Here is a 16,110-nt window from a genome sequence, read left to right as displayed (position 1 = left end):
TTTACAAAAAATCCTAAAAGTCGTCTGTCTTTGAAGAGGATGAACAAATCGATTCCTCTTGTAGTCCCCGGCGTCGCCCCGCTGTCCCGTCCACTCGCAGACTTAGACAGAGAATTCAAAAAAAAGAAGAAGACACACACACAAAGTAAACAAAGATATGAGGAAAAAGTAAGTGTGCATTAAGAATATTAAATACATGCAAAGTCATTTAATGAAAGTTTTAATCTGTCTGCATTCCAGACGCCCTGGAATAAAGAGAGCGCGCGCAGAAAAGAAAAAAAATGGGCGGCGGTTGTTTACATGTTCATTCATTACGGCCAAAAAATACGCTCTAATTACATTTGACAACCTGCCCTTTATCTTAATCTAATTATGTCATTTTGCATCCAAAGTAATAAAGGCCCCGCTGAATGCTATAATGAAAATGTGTATTATCATCCGCTGAATGAGAGCCCCCGCTGTCCTTCTTGCAAATGAGCGCGTTATCAAGAGCTTTTCAAAAACCTGCCATTAACGCTCAGAACGCTCTCGGAAATGTACAGAAATGATCGCTCTGAGCTTCCAGTCGTTTGGAGTTAATGTCAGACATCGTCGCTTTTAAAAAATCTTTCTGAAGTCTCAACGCGGCACGATAGCGAGCCGCAGCTGGGACCACGTGAAAAAAAAAAAATCTTTGTCTCATCTTCAATTCCTAAACTGTTTTACTAGTCAAGCGGTCACCTGCGTATCCGTGAGTGGGTTTTGTTCACGCCTTTCAAAAGCCGAGTCGATAACCTCCCGACGTAGACGCTTGCTGGCAGCCGCTCAAGTCCAGCTGCTGATTTTATAGAAACGTCTCAACAAGTCCTTCAGATTGAACGACAAAACAACACAGTCTCACCAATCGGAGAACAAATACGATATTTCAGACTACCTGCAGTGCGCCGGCGGCTGGTGATGTGCCAGTCGTTTCCATTCAGTCCTGTGGAACGCAGATTCAGGGCGAGGCGTTCTCAGTCAAGGTGACAAAAATGAACGCGTTGTGAAACTGCGGTGGTTTAATGAGGTTTGGGCAACAAAACCACTTGTTTTGGATTCAGATGTGTGTCAAATACTGTTATGTATGTCAAATTCATCAAAACATTACAACTATTAACATAAATTAAAACAATTCAATGAGCTTTTTTTCCACACAGGACATAAAACAACTCAACGTCCGACGTCCACAGACTTTTCCTGCCATGTAGACGACATCACCTGACATATTCTGCCCCTACTGGCAGGATTATGAATTATTATTAGAACATCAATTCAGCTGATGACGTGACAACGGTGTGGTTTGTGTTTGGTTGTATTTGGTTCATCCCACTGAGGCCTGAACGTTCCTGTGCAGAGTTGGCGTGCTTTGCGTGGGTTTACTCCGAGTGTTTCTCCCACCATCAAAACATGCACACTGGGTGGATTCTCCAGTCAGACCAGTTGACCAAAGGCACTAGTTAAGATCTGTAACTGGTCCCATGCATGCATTCTTCCTCCATTAGGTTGAGGCACAACAGGGTTTTGGTTAGGTCTAAGGTCAGTCCTGTATCCTCGTGGTCCGGGTTGTGGACACACACTGAATGTCGTCTTGAAACAGGAAATGAACACCGTGATTAAGTTCAACCACTCATCAACCCTGGCCTGCTACCTATCATCATCATCATCATCATCATCATCATCATCATCGGGTATAATCCTTCCAACAAATGCAATTCTGGACGGAGGATTTTTAAAGGATTAAAGGAATAAAACACAACTCCAGGGGGGAATCTGCACATTTTTAAAACACCCACATACAGCATAGGCAAAAAAAAAGGAGCACTTTGACAAATCTGGGTATTTTTCTGTGTGTGGTGTTTGTGTGAGAAACTCCAGACTTCAGCTTCGATTAAATCCAAAAAGATTTTATATATTTTCACTATGCACAGCAAACGACGAGTGTGATGTTCTCGGAGCGTTAACGGAACATTAACACGGTGCTCCATCACACGACAGCTTCACACGTCTCCTCGAACACACATTTATTCAGTGGACGAGTATAAAATCCATAAAAAACCAACACATCAACAAATATAAAGTGTTGCTTTACTCTGCAGCTGTTCTGTTCTGACTGATATGATGATGCATTTTCTTGCCTTCCTCTTCCATCATTGGCTGGGAGACTTTTTTTAAATGGGACTTTTTTAATCAGCCAATCACCTCTCAGGAAACACGGGGTCTTCCACGGGCGCCCCTCCCACCCCCCCTCCGTTCCTCTCATTGGCTGCCCGTGAGGTTCTGAATCCGCTCTGGCAGCGGTTGGATATCCGCTTCACAGCCAATGAGGAGAGAGCAACTGTTGCGTCCTCTCGGCTCCCTCCTGCGGGGCTCCTTCTGCTGCAGCCTCGCTTCAGTCCGGGCGCTGATCTGAGATCTGTGCGCACACTGGTGAAGAACCACGGAGACCCCCAAACACGCTCCATCACCAAAACAACACCAGGAACATCTGCATACATACAAATCAATATATTTCTCCCCACTCAGTTGTGATATTCAGTCAGATCTGCGTCTAAATGCATCGGATTTTTTTTAATTCTTCCTCTGTGGTGCCGCAGCTGATCCCCGCAGTCTCCTGACAGGCTCTTCAAATAGTATCCGATTAATATATATATATATATATATATATATATATATATATATATATATATATATATATATATATAAAATGATCAGTATGGAGAGAATGGATGTGGAGAGAGAGGAGAGAAAGTGAGAGGAGTTACTCTAGTTTCCAACGCCCTCCATCGGCAGCGACATCTCTCTCTCTCTCTCCCTCTCGCTCCCTCTCGCTCTCTCCCTCCCTCCCTCCCCCCCTCTCTCTCTCTCTCTCTCGCTGCTCCCGTTCAGCTCCCTCCTCACTCCGCTTCCGAGGCTCTTGGAGGGAGGACGGATAAGCGCCGCTGACGGTACCGGATTTTCATACCCGAAGGAGGGAGAGGGATGCTACGGTGATTTCCCCTCTTTTTTTTGTCTCCCCACATCTCCTCCTCTTCCATCACTTCGACCTCGGAACCTTTAATCAAGACGCACTCCTGCTCTGTCTCTCTTTTTTTTATTATTTTTTTTTTGTAATCTTTGGTTTATTTTTCGCCTCTGCGCTCCAGCGGATAAAAAAAAAAATAATAATTAAGCAGAGAGAACATTTTGGGTTCGAGGAGAACCGGCTCGGCTCAGCCTTGGGTTTTTTGTTTCCTCTCCCACCATCCTCATCTCTCTCTCTCTCTCTCTTCTCCAAGCGCACAAACAGCAAGAACTGGGTTTTCAAATCAGTGGATGTGTGTGTTGGACATCTGATACAAGAAGCGAATACTAGTTGAGAGAAGTGATCGTTCTCTGCTGGCTTGTATGTATTTGGGGGGACGTTTCCTTGGAGAGGCGGGCTGCGCACGGAGTCTCTCACTTCCAAGGTAAGGACCGCTCAAGTTAAAGGACTGCCTGGGATTTTTTTCTTTCACCCTGACACAGTCTCATTCATCTCTGTCCCCCCCCCCTCTCTCTCTCTCAAGTCTGCCTCTGCAGAGGCTTTAATGAGCGTAAAACAGGCGAGAGAGAAGTGAAATGCGTTCTGCTCTCGGGATGCTGGGTGGTGCTGGTGGTGCTGAGGGGGATTCTGGATGGATTCAGGGGTTGCCGCACAAACACTGCACATACATGTTTGTTTGTTTTTTTTTTTAAAAAAAAGGTCACGGTGAGAGGATGTCGGACTTGGTTGTGTTTGGGCAGCTCGGGTGTGAGGTGAGGGGAACCCCACGGAGCCGCTGCGCATCAGCGACGGACAGATTTTGGGTGTTTGTGCCGAACAGAGCGGACTTTCTTCGCTCCTCGGAGCCGCTGGATGACGGTTGGACTTGTGCGGTTTTCACTCTGTGTGTATGTGTGTGTGTGTGTGTGTGTGTGTGTCAGTGTGCGTCTGCATATTTGCGCTCGTTTGGTCGGTGCTTGCGTGCGCGTCTGCATGTGTGTGTGTGTGTCTGGCCACGTATAGTGTGGGCTCTCTCTCCGCCGCGGTGCCTCCCCGCGTAACGGCGACGCACAACTTTTTCTTCGGATCACCGTAACACAGGCTTCGTGTGTGTGTGTGTGTGCGTGTGTGTCGGTCAAATGACATCATTCTCCACAACAATTAATTCCCCTAATAAAAGAGGGGCAGTCGTCACTTTTTGGAGGCCTCTTACTTTTTTTTTTCTCTCTCTCCCATCAGCTGATCAGTGTGTTTCTGTCTGTCTCGCTCCCACTCACGCTCCTCTCTCTCTTCCTTCTCTCTTCATAATCCCTCTTTGTATAATTAAGATCTCGCAGTATGAAAGCCTCCAGAGTCCGATCGGTTTGTTTTTTTCGCATTCAGTCCATTTGAAGACTTGAGCCGGCGCTGCGTCCTTGCCCTCTCTCCCTCTCTCTCTCTCTGTGCGCCAGCGCCGCTGAAACTGCATAAAAGCTGCATGCAGATGACTCGCCCGTGGGCTCACTCAGGCTCATTCTGCACTCAATTAGGTTCCGTGCGTTTGGCTCATCGCCCCTGTAGGGCCACGTTAGATCATTTATTGAATTGTTGCGCAGACATCTATTGAAATCTGCTCAAAACGCGTTCCAGGCTGGTCCGCGGGTCTCTGGAGTGTGTGCGCGCTGGTCTTGAGGTGAATAATTACGGGTGGATGGAGTGCTGAGCTGCTGCCGAGTCGGTTTTTTTCGACGGAGAGTAAAGTGAGTTATCGGTGTATAATTTGGGCAGCTGCAATTCCGCTGCGTTTTCAATGGGGGAGCACGGAGAGAGGGGGAGAGAGAGAGGGAGAGAGCGAGCTGGAGGGCTGTGCAGTCTTTGGTATTCATGGCACAGCTCGAGATTGCTGCTCTCAAGCAAGCAATAATCTCTCTCCCTCTCCCCTTCTTCTGTCTCCCACACTGTTGCGCTATGAAATGTCTCCCCTCTCCCTCTCTCTCTCCTCACCTCTTCATCTTCCTCCTCTACCTCGTCCTCTCTCTCTCCAGCTCCTCTTCCTCTCCTTCATCTCTCCTGGCCCCACACTCCCTCTCCCTCTCCCTCTCCTTCTCTCTCTCTCTGTACTCTTCGGTCTTGTGGGAGCCATTCAGAAAAATCATTTGCTGTTGTTGGGTTTTTTATTCGACCGGGGGTTCTGAGGCTGGTTTTCTTGCGGGGTTGCTTCTTGCAGCGCCTTTGTAAAAAAAAATAAAAATAAATAATAAAAAAAAAAAATGGTCTGCAGTCAACAACGGAGAGAAATATGCACACAGAGGTCCTTGAGAAAAAAAAAAAGAAAAAACACAGAAAGAGTTGGTAACTTCTCCTGTTTCATCCTCGCAGGCGAGAGGCTTTTGTTGTCTCCCCTCTAGTTTCCAGCGATGTTGTGGTTTTCCTCCACATTTCCCTTATTACGTGGCTGCTTTGCAGACAGCGCTTCACTGTTTATTTCTGCCCCCCTGCATTTTTTGCTAATTAGCCCACCGAGCAGTCAGCGACACCGAGAAGAAAAGGCAGAAATTCCCCCTTTTCTCTTCTCTTTTTTTTTTCTTCCTTTTTTGGTTGTGCGAGTTTACATTGCGGTCCGGTGGCCACTCGAAAGACACATCACAGGAAAAGAATGGCCCCCCCCTTGTTATTTTCCGAGTGTCGAGTCGCTGCTTCTCGCGGTCGCTGTACGACTGAGCCTGACATCACAGCCCGGATCTGGAAAAGAGTTTTTTTTTATTTTTTAGTAAAACAGCACCACAGTATCGCTTCATTTGTTCTTTTGGTTGATTTCATCTGCTAATTAATTCGTCTTTGCTAAAGCAGTTGAGTCACACACTCATTCAGTTTGGATAGAGGAGACGATCAAAAGGCAGGAAAGACGATGAGGGCAGAGACGACAGGACAGGAGAGGAGAGGAGAGGAGAGGCCGTTGGAGGAGGAGGAGAAGAAGAAGAGCATGACTCCTATCAGAGGAGGAGGAGGAGGAGGCGGAGGCGGAGGAGAGGAGGGCAGCGTGACTTCTATCAGCACTGTATTTCGTCTCCCGTCTTTCATGCGAGCCACTGAAAGGAGACCTGCAGCCTGAAGGAAGTGCTCGCCTCCTCTGAGCTATCTGAGCGGCGAACACGGATCCTTTTCAAGGGGAAAGTGTGGATTCATGTCTGGGAGAGCGATTGTATACCTTATAAAAGCAGGACAGAAACACAGGATCCCCCCCCCCCTCCTCCCGTGTACCGGTGCATCTTTGTGCTATTTAGGGTGAGCGGTATACAGAAACCAGGCTTGGATGGCAGATGAAAGCGGGGTGGGTGAGGTATCAGATATTTTCACTGATGTGCAGCCAAGAAATCGCACAGAAACTGACACAGAAGTGTCGTCTGATTTGTTGGAATCACTCATCGAAGCAGTTTTTTTGGGCGTTCGGAGGCGCTCTGCTTCACGGCAGAGTGTGTTTATATAGTTTGCCGAGTTGTAATCAAAAACGTGCGTTTGAGGAGACACAGCTGGGCCAGGGACCAAAAAAGTTCAGATCAAGATTACAGAGCGCTTTACGTTGGCGGGGACTTGAAGGTTGACGACGAATCCGGTTATGAGAATCCCACATTGAGTTTGGTTACAGTGCCGTTTTCTCATTTCCTGTCTGATCTGCGGATGTTTCCCAGTGTTTCATCACTTGGAGGGGAACTTATTCCCTCACTTTGCAGATAAAACAAACACAGATGCAGACGAGGGCTGTTGTTTAGAGTTCATCAAACACTCGGGGAAGATGCTGATGTCGGACTGTGACCGGGCCAGGAGCCACTTTTAAGGACGACGTGCTCCTCAGTTGTGTTTATTTGCCCCTTTTTTTTCAAAAAAAGGACTGAATTTTGAAGAGAGAACAAGAAAGAAAGAAAAAAACTACTGGAATGAGTTTAAAGACGACCGACTCCAAACACTGCTGACGTAGCTCAGCGGGGAGGCGGTGAGATAGAGGGATTAATTTATTACACTGTAATCGGTATATTTATATTTAATTAGGCGCCAGCTGCCGATTCTCACAAGTTGTGGCAATCGTAAACTAGTTCTTTTTGGAACTGTGATGAAGGAGAAGGGAGAAGTTGAAGATGAGGAGTCGGGGGAGACGGAGGGGGAGGTAAAGAGAGAGACGGGGGGGGGGGGATGGATGACGGAGGTACCAGACCTTTTCTAGGTGACGACAGAGGGAGCTGTTGGGCTTCGCTGCAGCCACGACAGCTCTGCTCTGCTCTGCTCTGCTCTGCTCGTCCTTTTTTTTTCTCTCTCCCTCTCCTTCTTTCTGCTCTTTCTCTCTAATTCTTTCCAAATCTCTCGCTCCCTGTCTCTTCCCCCCTTTCTCTCCCTCTTTTTTTTTTTTTTTTTCTAAAGAGGGCCAGTCAGAGAGATGGAGAGGTAGTTAGGCTCCCCAGGGAAGCCGGATTCAATCTGTATGGGGGCCAAACACACACACACACACACACACACACACACACACACTGTCTGGATAAGCATGTCCATCGTGACTGGCTTCTGTTACCTTCAGATTCACATTACCGCCCAGAGAGGAGGAGGAGGAGGGGACGGCAGTAAAGAAAGGGGGGTGCTGAGGGGGGAAATCCAGTTGGTTCCTTCCTTTTTTTCGCCTCCGCGCTACTTTGTTTTGCTCTCCCCGGGTCCTCGGGTTCGATAGACGGTAATCAGTTTAGCAGACGACTTTTCTTTTCATTCCACCGTCGATCTTCATGCTGTTCATCTCCATCCCCCTCCTCGCGCTCTCCTCCCTCTCGGTTGGAGAGACAGACACACAATGGGAGGCCAGGTAGATGTTACACTGATTTATAATTTCCTGTAGCCGTACACGATGGGATTATAAAACTCTAATCTCCGGGCCTCGACCAGATTAAATGACGGAGTCGGTAATTAGTGTTTCTGACCTCTAATCTCTTTACTTGCCCTCAAGAGGGAAGGAAAAAAAAAAAAAAAGACAGTGGCTGATTTGTCTGCGTTTAACGAGGGGGGGGAGGTGGTTCACCGGGTCTTTGTGGGTTGAGACGCAGCGCAGGTGGTTCGCTGCTGTTGACACAGTTTCCTCGCAGTTTAGCGTCCAGGGTTCAGTTTCCTCGGCCTCTAAGTGACGAGTCTGTATGTTTTTCCTTTCACTCGCGCTCATGTGGTTTCACTTAGAAGTCTGTTGCTTTACATTCTAGTGGCACGCCTGTGGACGAGAAGCTAGATCACCCAAGAGTCCACAACGGAGAAAAAGAAGGTTTTAATGAGTTGATTAATTCATCCAACTTCTGTCTTTTAGTCCAAATTTTTCCTGGATGGGGAAATTTGAAGTCATTCTTTCATGATTCAGAAGCCCAAAACTGCGTCGCCTTCATCTTCCGAGCCGAGTTAGAGTCAGAGTTTGTCAGACAACATGTGAGTAATCTCACGCAGCTTCAAAGTGGATGATTTCCTATCTGTGTTTTCCGTATTTTCGACAGAGTTCGCCCCGCATTTAACTAAACGCATGCTGGGATTTGTTAATCCACTCCTCGTAACCCTGGAAAAGGACGAAAACAGAATAAATTAGACATCAAACTGAAGTCAGTGAAGCTGAAAAAAGGCTTTTCATCTTCGGGCACGGAAACAAACCGGTAGCAGTGTCGTTCGTGAATGCGTCCCGTGCTCGCGTTGTCTGACGAAGGAAAGTCACATCGAAGTCATTTGAAGTGAACGCCACTTCAATCCACAGAGCAACAGAAATTTCTAAAAATGCACAGAAACACTTAAGCATCAATTTGCCGCTGCTCGAGTGAGTCGGCTTGGTGACGTTAGAAACGTTGGTCAGGAGAAGCTGCTCTTCATTCTGCACGTGACCTTTTTTCTCCTCGTCCGCGGGAGCGAGAGGAGAACGGGCCGCGTGGATTTACCGCCAGACGACGAGGCTGCGGTGTAATTGTGATAACGGAGGGAGCCGGATCGATGTTAATTCAGGATTAATGGCCGATTTCATCGATTTCACTATTGATGATCAGAATGCGGTGTTGGCAGGGGTATCGATCGGGTTAGAATGAGAATTGATTACTCCAGATAGAGAGCCGAGCACCTGGTGGTTTCATGTGCGCGTGTCTCTCTTTGCTTTCCACGAATGCAACCCCATAGGTGGAAGCAAATGCAAATCCAATGTGAGTTTTGCTGGTGTGTGTGCGTGTGTGTGCGTGTGTCTGGGAGAGCATATCTGTGTAATCCAGTGTAATTTGTTTTCCCTGACAGTCGTTAGGTGCAGTCAGGTGGTGCGCGGTCTCATGACGCCGGTCACATGAGAGAAAAAAGAAAAGCAAGGTTGTTGTTTTTTTTGTTTTTTTTCACGGCCAATTTTAACTCCATTCTTTCACGTCGGTCGGCAGAATTCAGCAGGGAGAGACGCTGGAAAAAACAACGGAGGAGAAACGGGATGAAGGTCGAGAAAGAAGTTCATCTCACGTGTGAATTCAGGAGTTTCAGTCGGTGTTCTTTCCCCGGTTTGGTATGAGAACGTCTCCAGATTGGGGTCGGTGAATCTTTTTTGTGTGTGTTTTTTTTTTTCTCTTCTTTTGTCAGCGTCGATTAATAATTCACAGCAGAGAGGGTTTTCTGGTCTGACAGACTTTTTATACGGAGTACAGTACGAGCCAGCGAGACAGAGAGGAAGTAGGGAAGAGAGGCGAGTTTGAGCGCGCGGGTCAAGGAGAGATTTAATGAGTCGTTTGCTTCTCATTATTCTGAATAATAATTAATGGTGTGTGTGTGTGTGTGTGTGTGTGTGTGTGTTCACTCTCTCGTTGGAGCCGCCACTGAAGCGGTCATTCACAGCCGTCTCATCTCTTTCCACTCACCTCGCTATCCTTTCCCCATTTTCTGCAACGGATGACATTCATTATTGATAATCTTTTGTCATCAGTAAAATGAACCCAGGCTGACGTCCTCAGAACGAAAATATATTGATTATCAATCTTTTTCGATTGACTTGCTTCATCATTACCAACTAACCTCTTTCACCTGATCCTGCTTCTCTCTCCACCAAGCTTGCCAGTAGGTGAATCTGACACACACACACACATACACACACACGAGCAGGTATGAGTGTGTGTTTGCAGGCGGCGTGTTGACGATTACCATAATTAACACGGTTATGTTAATTGTAAGCAAGTTAATTTTGCTGATGGAACACATTTGTAAAGGTGAACTCTGTAGACAGACGGCTACTGCCTCGGGGTACAGCGTGTGTGTGTGTGTGTAGACACGCGTGTGTGTGTGTGTGTGTGTGTGTTCTGTCCGTGTTAGCAGCCGATGGGTCGCCTCCAAAAAAAGGCGTGTATCACCTGGAAACACTTTATTTTGCAGCGCACGTGCTGACACAGACGCACACAGTGATGTCGAAACCAGAAGCCGAGCAACCTGTCATGAGGTCGAGAAGAAAGAAACGACCACACACACACACACACACACACACACACACACACACACACACACATAAACAGCCGTAGTGGTCAGCCAATACGGCAAATGCTGCATAGAGCTTATCTGATTATGAGCGGGGTTGGATAGAGGACTCTGCATGAAGAGACGAGCAGATAAACAGACTGATAGATAGTTTAACTAGGAAAAAAGAGAAAAAAAAAAGAAAAAATGGCGACCTGGTGGCTCCACGGTCTGAAAACTGTGTAGCTGTGACCTCCGTCTGGCCGGCAACATTCATCATAAGTCTCCTCCCCTGCACGCTCTGCCCCTTTTGTTTCTGCCACAGTTCAGACTAACGAGAAAGTGAGAAATTAAATTGACGACGTGGTGCACGCCGGACGGAAATAGCTGCATAATGAACATCCCTAACATACAGCTCCGAGGCAAATTGCTGTGATGTGTGGTGTCCGATGTCACGGTGAGAGGGAGGGGCCGGCGCTGGTGTTCTGGGGCCTATTTATTAAAACTATCTCGCAGGAAATAAGTGGCCTGATCTCCATGTTTTAAAGTCCCTGCTTTGTGTTTTGTTTTTTTTTCTAACCACATTATTTATGGGGTCGAGTTTCCTCGTTCCTAAATGAAAAAAAAAGCCTTCGGTGTTTTCTGTCGTCGCCTCCGAGGAGACAGAGGAGTAATGGTGCTCACATTTGAACTGAGTCGCCGGTAAACGTCATTTTGTGGGTTGTGTTATTTTGAAATTGAAGTCATGGCGACCCATTTCTCAAGCAGCACAGTGTTTTTGTTTGTCCTGCCTGCTGTTGGATGGTTCTGGTTCTGAGAGCAGCGGGAGCTCATTTTTTTTGCGTGCATCGTCGTATGCTAGGTGATACGATAATGGGATTTTTACGTATGACTTACCTGTGTTTAAAGCAAATGAAAGCAATCAGACGCACGTGATCAGAACTAGTCTTTGCGCCTGTGTGGACGGCTATCAGACGATCAGACCCAAAACCACAATGTGTTAAAAATGGGGCGAAACCCGGCCGATCTCTCCGTGCACATCAGCGCCAGCTGGATAAATACGAGGAGAGGCTTCTTAGTCGCACATATTTTAATGTTTCAAAGTCTGTGTGTGCATTTCGAACATTAACCAGTCAGTCTGCTGGCAAGGCCTGCTCTCGGTGTCAAAGTAAGGCTTTGATCACACTGGGACTTATCTAGTAGTTCTCATCCTCTCCTGTCTCTTCCTCTCTCGTCCTCTCCTTCCATCCCTTCTCTCTCCTCTTTCCCCCCCTCTCCTCTCGTCACTCCTCCCTCCTACTATTTTCTCCGCCTGTCCTCTTCAGTGTGGCTCACCCCTTCTCTCCCCCCCCCCCCCCCCGTCTCTGTTTATCCCGACTGAGCCGTGGATGAACGGTGAGCGGTTTCTCACCTGCGAAAGGTTCCAAAAATAAACCCGACCACCGCCGATATGCAACATAGTTTTACAACAGATCTCTATATCATCACTTAGTGTGATGTTTGCTAAATTAAGCATCAAACAGGACTGCACGGAGGACGTTATTTTCATTATGGTATGAGCATGTTTTCTAATCTCGTGGATATGACAGCGTGCTGAATTGAGGACCGGTCGCAGTTGAAAGCCGGCTCCGATTTGTCCGATCCGTCAGAATCATATACCTCCGAGCTCATCGGTTCCCTTTTATGTATGCCGCCGCCATGTTTTTCTCCTCACGCTGGAGAGAATCAGCAGGAAGGAGTCATGGCAGAGAAGAAGACACGGTCTGAAGTGTGGCTTTCATTTCACAAAGAGAAACGACAACAGTGCCAGTAAAGAGCAAACAGTAGAAGGACGTCGAAACGGCTTTCTGCACGACGTGGGAGTGAAGAAGTGTAGGCCGGCATCTCGCGGGCGCGCCAGGCTATCGGGAAATAATGTGAATGAAAAGAGGGTGCCGAGAACCGTGATCAGGTCAGAGTGTTTGAAACATAAGACCATCCGTATTCATACACCGTGGCTGTGGTTCTCCATGTTCTCCAACAGTCTGACCTGATGCAGATCAAAATGGGATTCAAACGACCGTCTTCATTGAACGATTCATGGCGCTCACTGCTACGAGTACAACCAGTCATGGCATCGGTAGTGCTAAAATGTTATCACTCCCATCCAAACCTCTGAAGCCTATTCATGCTTTTTCTGCATTCACATATTCCGTTGCCAAGGAAGAAGCCTCGCGGTTATATAACTCCAGTCCGAGTCCTTCACTAAACACACAGAACAAAGGCGCACACTTTACAGAATCCGATGTGATGGCGCGGTGGCAGATGACGGTCCGACTGCGTGCACATACACAGAAGAGAAACTGAGATAACAGAGCGCCGCGACACACACACACACACACACACAAAAAAAAACCCTGTTTTCTTTTCTACAAGACAGAGCATTACTGCAAGGTTGACCTCTTTACCATAATAACCTCGTCCATTTCGCTCCCCTCTGTCTCTTTGGGTTCATGTGTGTTGCTTTATTCTCCGCCGTCCTTCCCTCTCTCCCTGTCCTCACTCTCGCTAACTCCCACACTCCCTTTTCTGCATCTTTCCTCATTTTTTTTTTTCCCCCTGTCCTTCTAAATCTTTCTCCTTCCTCTCCCTCTGTCTTTCTCTAGCCGTGCTTCATTGACCGTGACACTTATAATGGTGTAATATGATTGAATACGACTGCTTCTTCTTCGCTGGACAGTATTAATTTCACTTTTTTCCATGCGAACGGCTTGACTCCAGTATATTTCTGTGCTCGGGTCTATGCCTTAATCCCCGACCGTGACTCAGGGACTTAAAGAGCGGCCCTTAAAGTGACCTCTCTGGCTCGCTTTGTCATCCGTCCTCGAAGGTTTTGTTGGTATATCTGCTTGTTTCTCTCTTCTCCGTCTTCTATCTGTGTCTCCTCTTCCAGGCTGTCTCCATTTCTCATCCTCTGTCCATCTTGATCTCAGATACAGTTGCAGCTGTGACTGCATTGACCTTTTCGGCGATAGGAGAGGCGGTGACAGATAACGTCTCCTCGAGGACTGCTAATTGTTATTTCAGCTCTCGAAAGCCGTAGTTATATATAGGAAGAGGTGGAGGGACCGCGTCAGATCAAGTCTCTGATACCGACACGTCACACTGCCAATCCATGTGTGAAGCATCAATCTTACCTAAGAACATTCTGCAAAACCACTGAGTGAAGCTGAAACAAAATGTTTCTTTATGTTTGTTTACGTTTTTTAAACTCTTTTTTCCGGCTTGTTACAGTGCTGTGCTTATGCTCCAGTTAGGTTCAGGCACAAAAGCAACCTGGTTAGGGTTGTGATTACATCATCGCTCGGCTTCAAATACATGTTTTGGTTGCCACAAACACGGATGGAGATGGTTTGACTTCCTGTGGAAAATTAGTAGCCTCAAAACTGGCTGGAAATGTCCCCAAAATATCAAGTGGTGTGACTCCAAGCAGCGTTGTTGGCTTGTAATAACCTTTCCCCCGAGCCACTAACAAATTATTCTCCAGGAAGTTACATTTTGTTGCTTTAAGTCAGTTTTCTCTTAACTTCGCCCTCAAGATGTGCACCAAGTCACTCTCAGAAGGCATTCATTCATGTGAGTGAGTGTTTCAGGTTGCAGGAGTTTTGGAGTTCTATGTAATGCTATAAAAGGCTGATATGTTTGATTGGATCACTGGTTCTCGTCCTGGGGGTCAGGAGACATCAGGGGGTCCAACATCATTTCCAGGCGTCATCTGATGTGTTGTGTTTAAATTATTAAAATGAAATATTTGAAACAGGGGAACAGTTTTTATGTTTTTAAGAGATATTGATATTTGTTTGATCTGATTAGTCTTTTTTTCATTTTGCCACTTTCGGGATGTTGTGAGTTGAAGGTCCCAGTAGTAGTGGTGGGTTTATACAATACCATATATATATATATATGTTTTTTTTCAGTGGGCTATAAGAAGGCAGTGTCTGTCACAGCAATTAGTTTGAAATGTATGCAGATAATCCGGCGGGAGTTATTTTTAAACCCACTGAAGTCGCGGTTGCTTTGAGCCACTTTCATACATTGTATGTGTTTTCAATGTTTACGCGGAGTGACATCAGATTTGTCACGGCCACGTGTATTTTTATTGTGATGTTACGAAAGCAAGTGCCATCAAGGCTGTTTATATTCTACTGGCAAGGTCCAACAAACGAGGTCACAGTGTGTGTGTGTGTGTGTGTGTGTTTTCACATACGAGTGCTAAAGCTGACCGTGCAAGGTCAATGTTGAGTCTGTGTGTTTGTGTGCCCATGCGTGTGAGCACTTGCACCGCCAGGACAACGAATAAAAGTCGTTTCAGGCCGTCTTTCCGCGTGCGTCCATCTCACCTAAAGGTTGATATGCGTGGTCGCATTGAGATACACGAGTGTGTGACCAACTGCAAGCATGCATATCACCTCGTGCTCTTATCTTTATTAGACCCAGGTGTCTCCACGGCCATAGAAAGACACGAGACTTCCAGACAGCAAACAAGGTTTTAGTTTTGACCTAAACTTTACAGTTAGATGCATCATTTGGATCACAGTATGAAGTAGGTGAAGCATTTGTGAAGTGAATCTAAACTTCTAAAGTCCTTATAAGTCCACTGTTATAATGATGCAAGTGTGTGTGTGTGTGTGTGTGTGTGTGTGTGTGTGTGTTGTGTGTGCACACCGCCGGGCGTACAAGGCTAAATACATCAGCGCTTGTCTAGACAGCTGTTTTGACCTTTTTATATTAGAAAATAGTCGTGATGTTTTATTCACAGAGCACGCTAATATTTTATTCAACAAGGCGATGCACCAATATTTAAGAGCAGTTTAGAGCAATAAGTGCCGCGTGTCACCGGGTTTCACTCTCGAGATGAAAGGAAACAAATCAAAGAATATATCTCGCTGTGACATTTAGAGGCGAGGAAAAAAAAACGTCCCTTTCATTTATGAGGATTTCCATTTTGTGTTTATCCTTCAGATACAGTAGTTATCTGATGGGTTTATATTCCACGGGATGAATGTATGTGAGTGGAGAGGAGCAGGTTCAGATGCTTGAGGACACTTAACAGCGCCGTGTTGCTGGTGCCGAGCGCAGGTATACATATATTAATCTCTCGATGGCGAGTCATGATGGGTGCTATTCACAAGAAGCGGCAGATCTTTTTGAGGGGACGTTATGCGAGTTAGTGAGAAGTTTCAAACATTCCAATGGGCGCTGAAGCAAACGGAATGGATTTTTTCCATCGGTTTGGGGGGTTGCATCGCTACAAGGGACTACTTTTGCAGCCTGGTCGAGATATGGGATTCATTTCGGGGGTCTTCGGTCAAGGGGGGAAGTTTGAGAACCAACAGTGCAGTCTTATTGAGGTATGTGATCACAGCTCAGGACAACAAAGGCCTCTCTGTGTCAACCTGGAGGAAGCAGGGAGGGGATTTGGCACCCCACAATCATGCGGGGGGCTGGAAGACGGGGGTTATTATCAAGTAGCCGGCGCGTCCGTGCAATGGTTTGGAGAGGGATGAACAGAAAACAAGGGGAAAGATGAGAATGGAGGGTGAGAGCAGAGGGGGGTGGATTTGCAGGGGAGGATGTTTGGCACAATGACCCTTGTGTCC

The 16,110-nt window shown here is 46.7% G+C and overlaps 1 protein-coding gene across 1 annotated transcript in view; it reads left to right on the top strand.

Moving 5' to 3' along the window:
* The first annotated feature begins 2,909 nt into the window (after positions 1-2,909).
* Positions 2,910-16,110, top strand: part of cdh11 (cadherin 11, type 2, OB-cadherin (osteoblast)) — a 96,215-nt gene continuing 83,014 nt past the window's right edge. Inside the window, exon 1 of the mRNA XM_030441807.1 lies at positions 2,910-3,464. The gene's annotated coding sequence lies outside the window, so the exon portion shown is untranslated. The remainder of the gene's footprint in view (positions 3,465-16,110) is intronic.

Source organism: Sparus aurata, chromosome 15 (assembly GCF_900880675.1).
Source record: "Sparus aurata chromosome 15, fSpaAur1.1, whole genome shotgun sequence".
NCBI classification, from domain to species: Eukaryota; Metazoa; Chordata; class Actinopteri; order Spariformes; family Sparidae; genus Sparus; species Sparus aurata.
The sequence above is the reverse complement of the archived record's forward strand: the minus strand, read 5'-3'. Positions and strand labels throughout refer to the sequence as shown.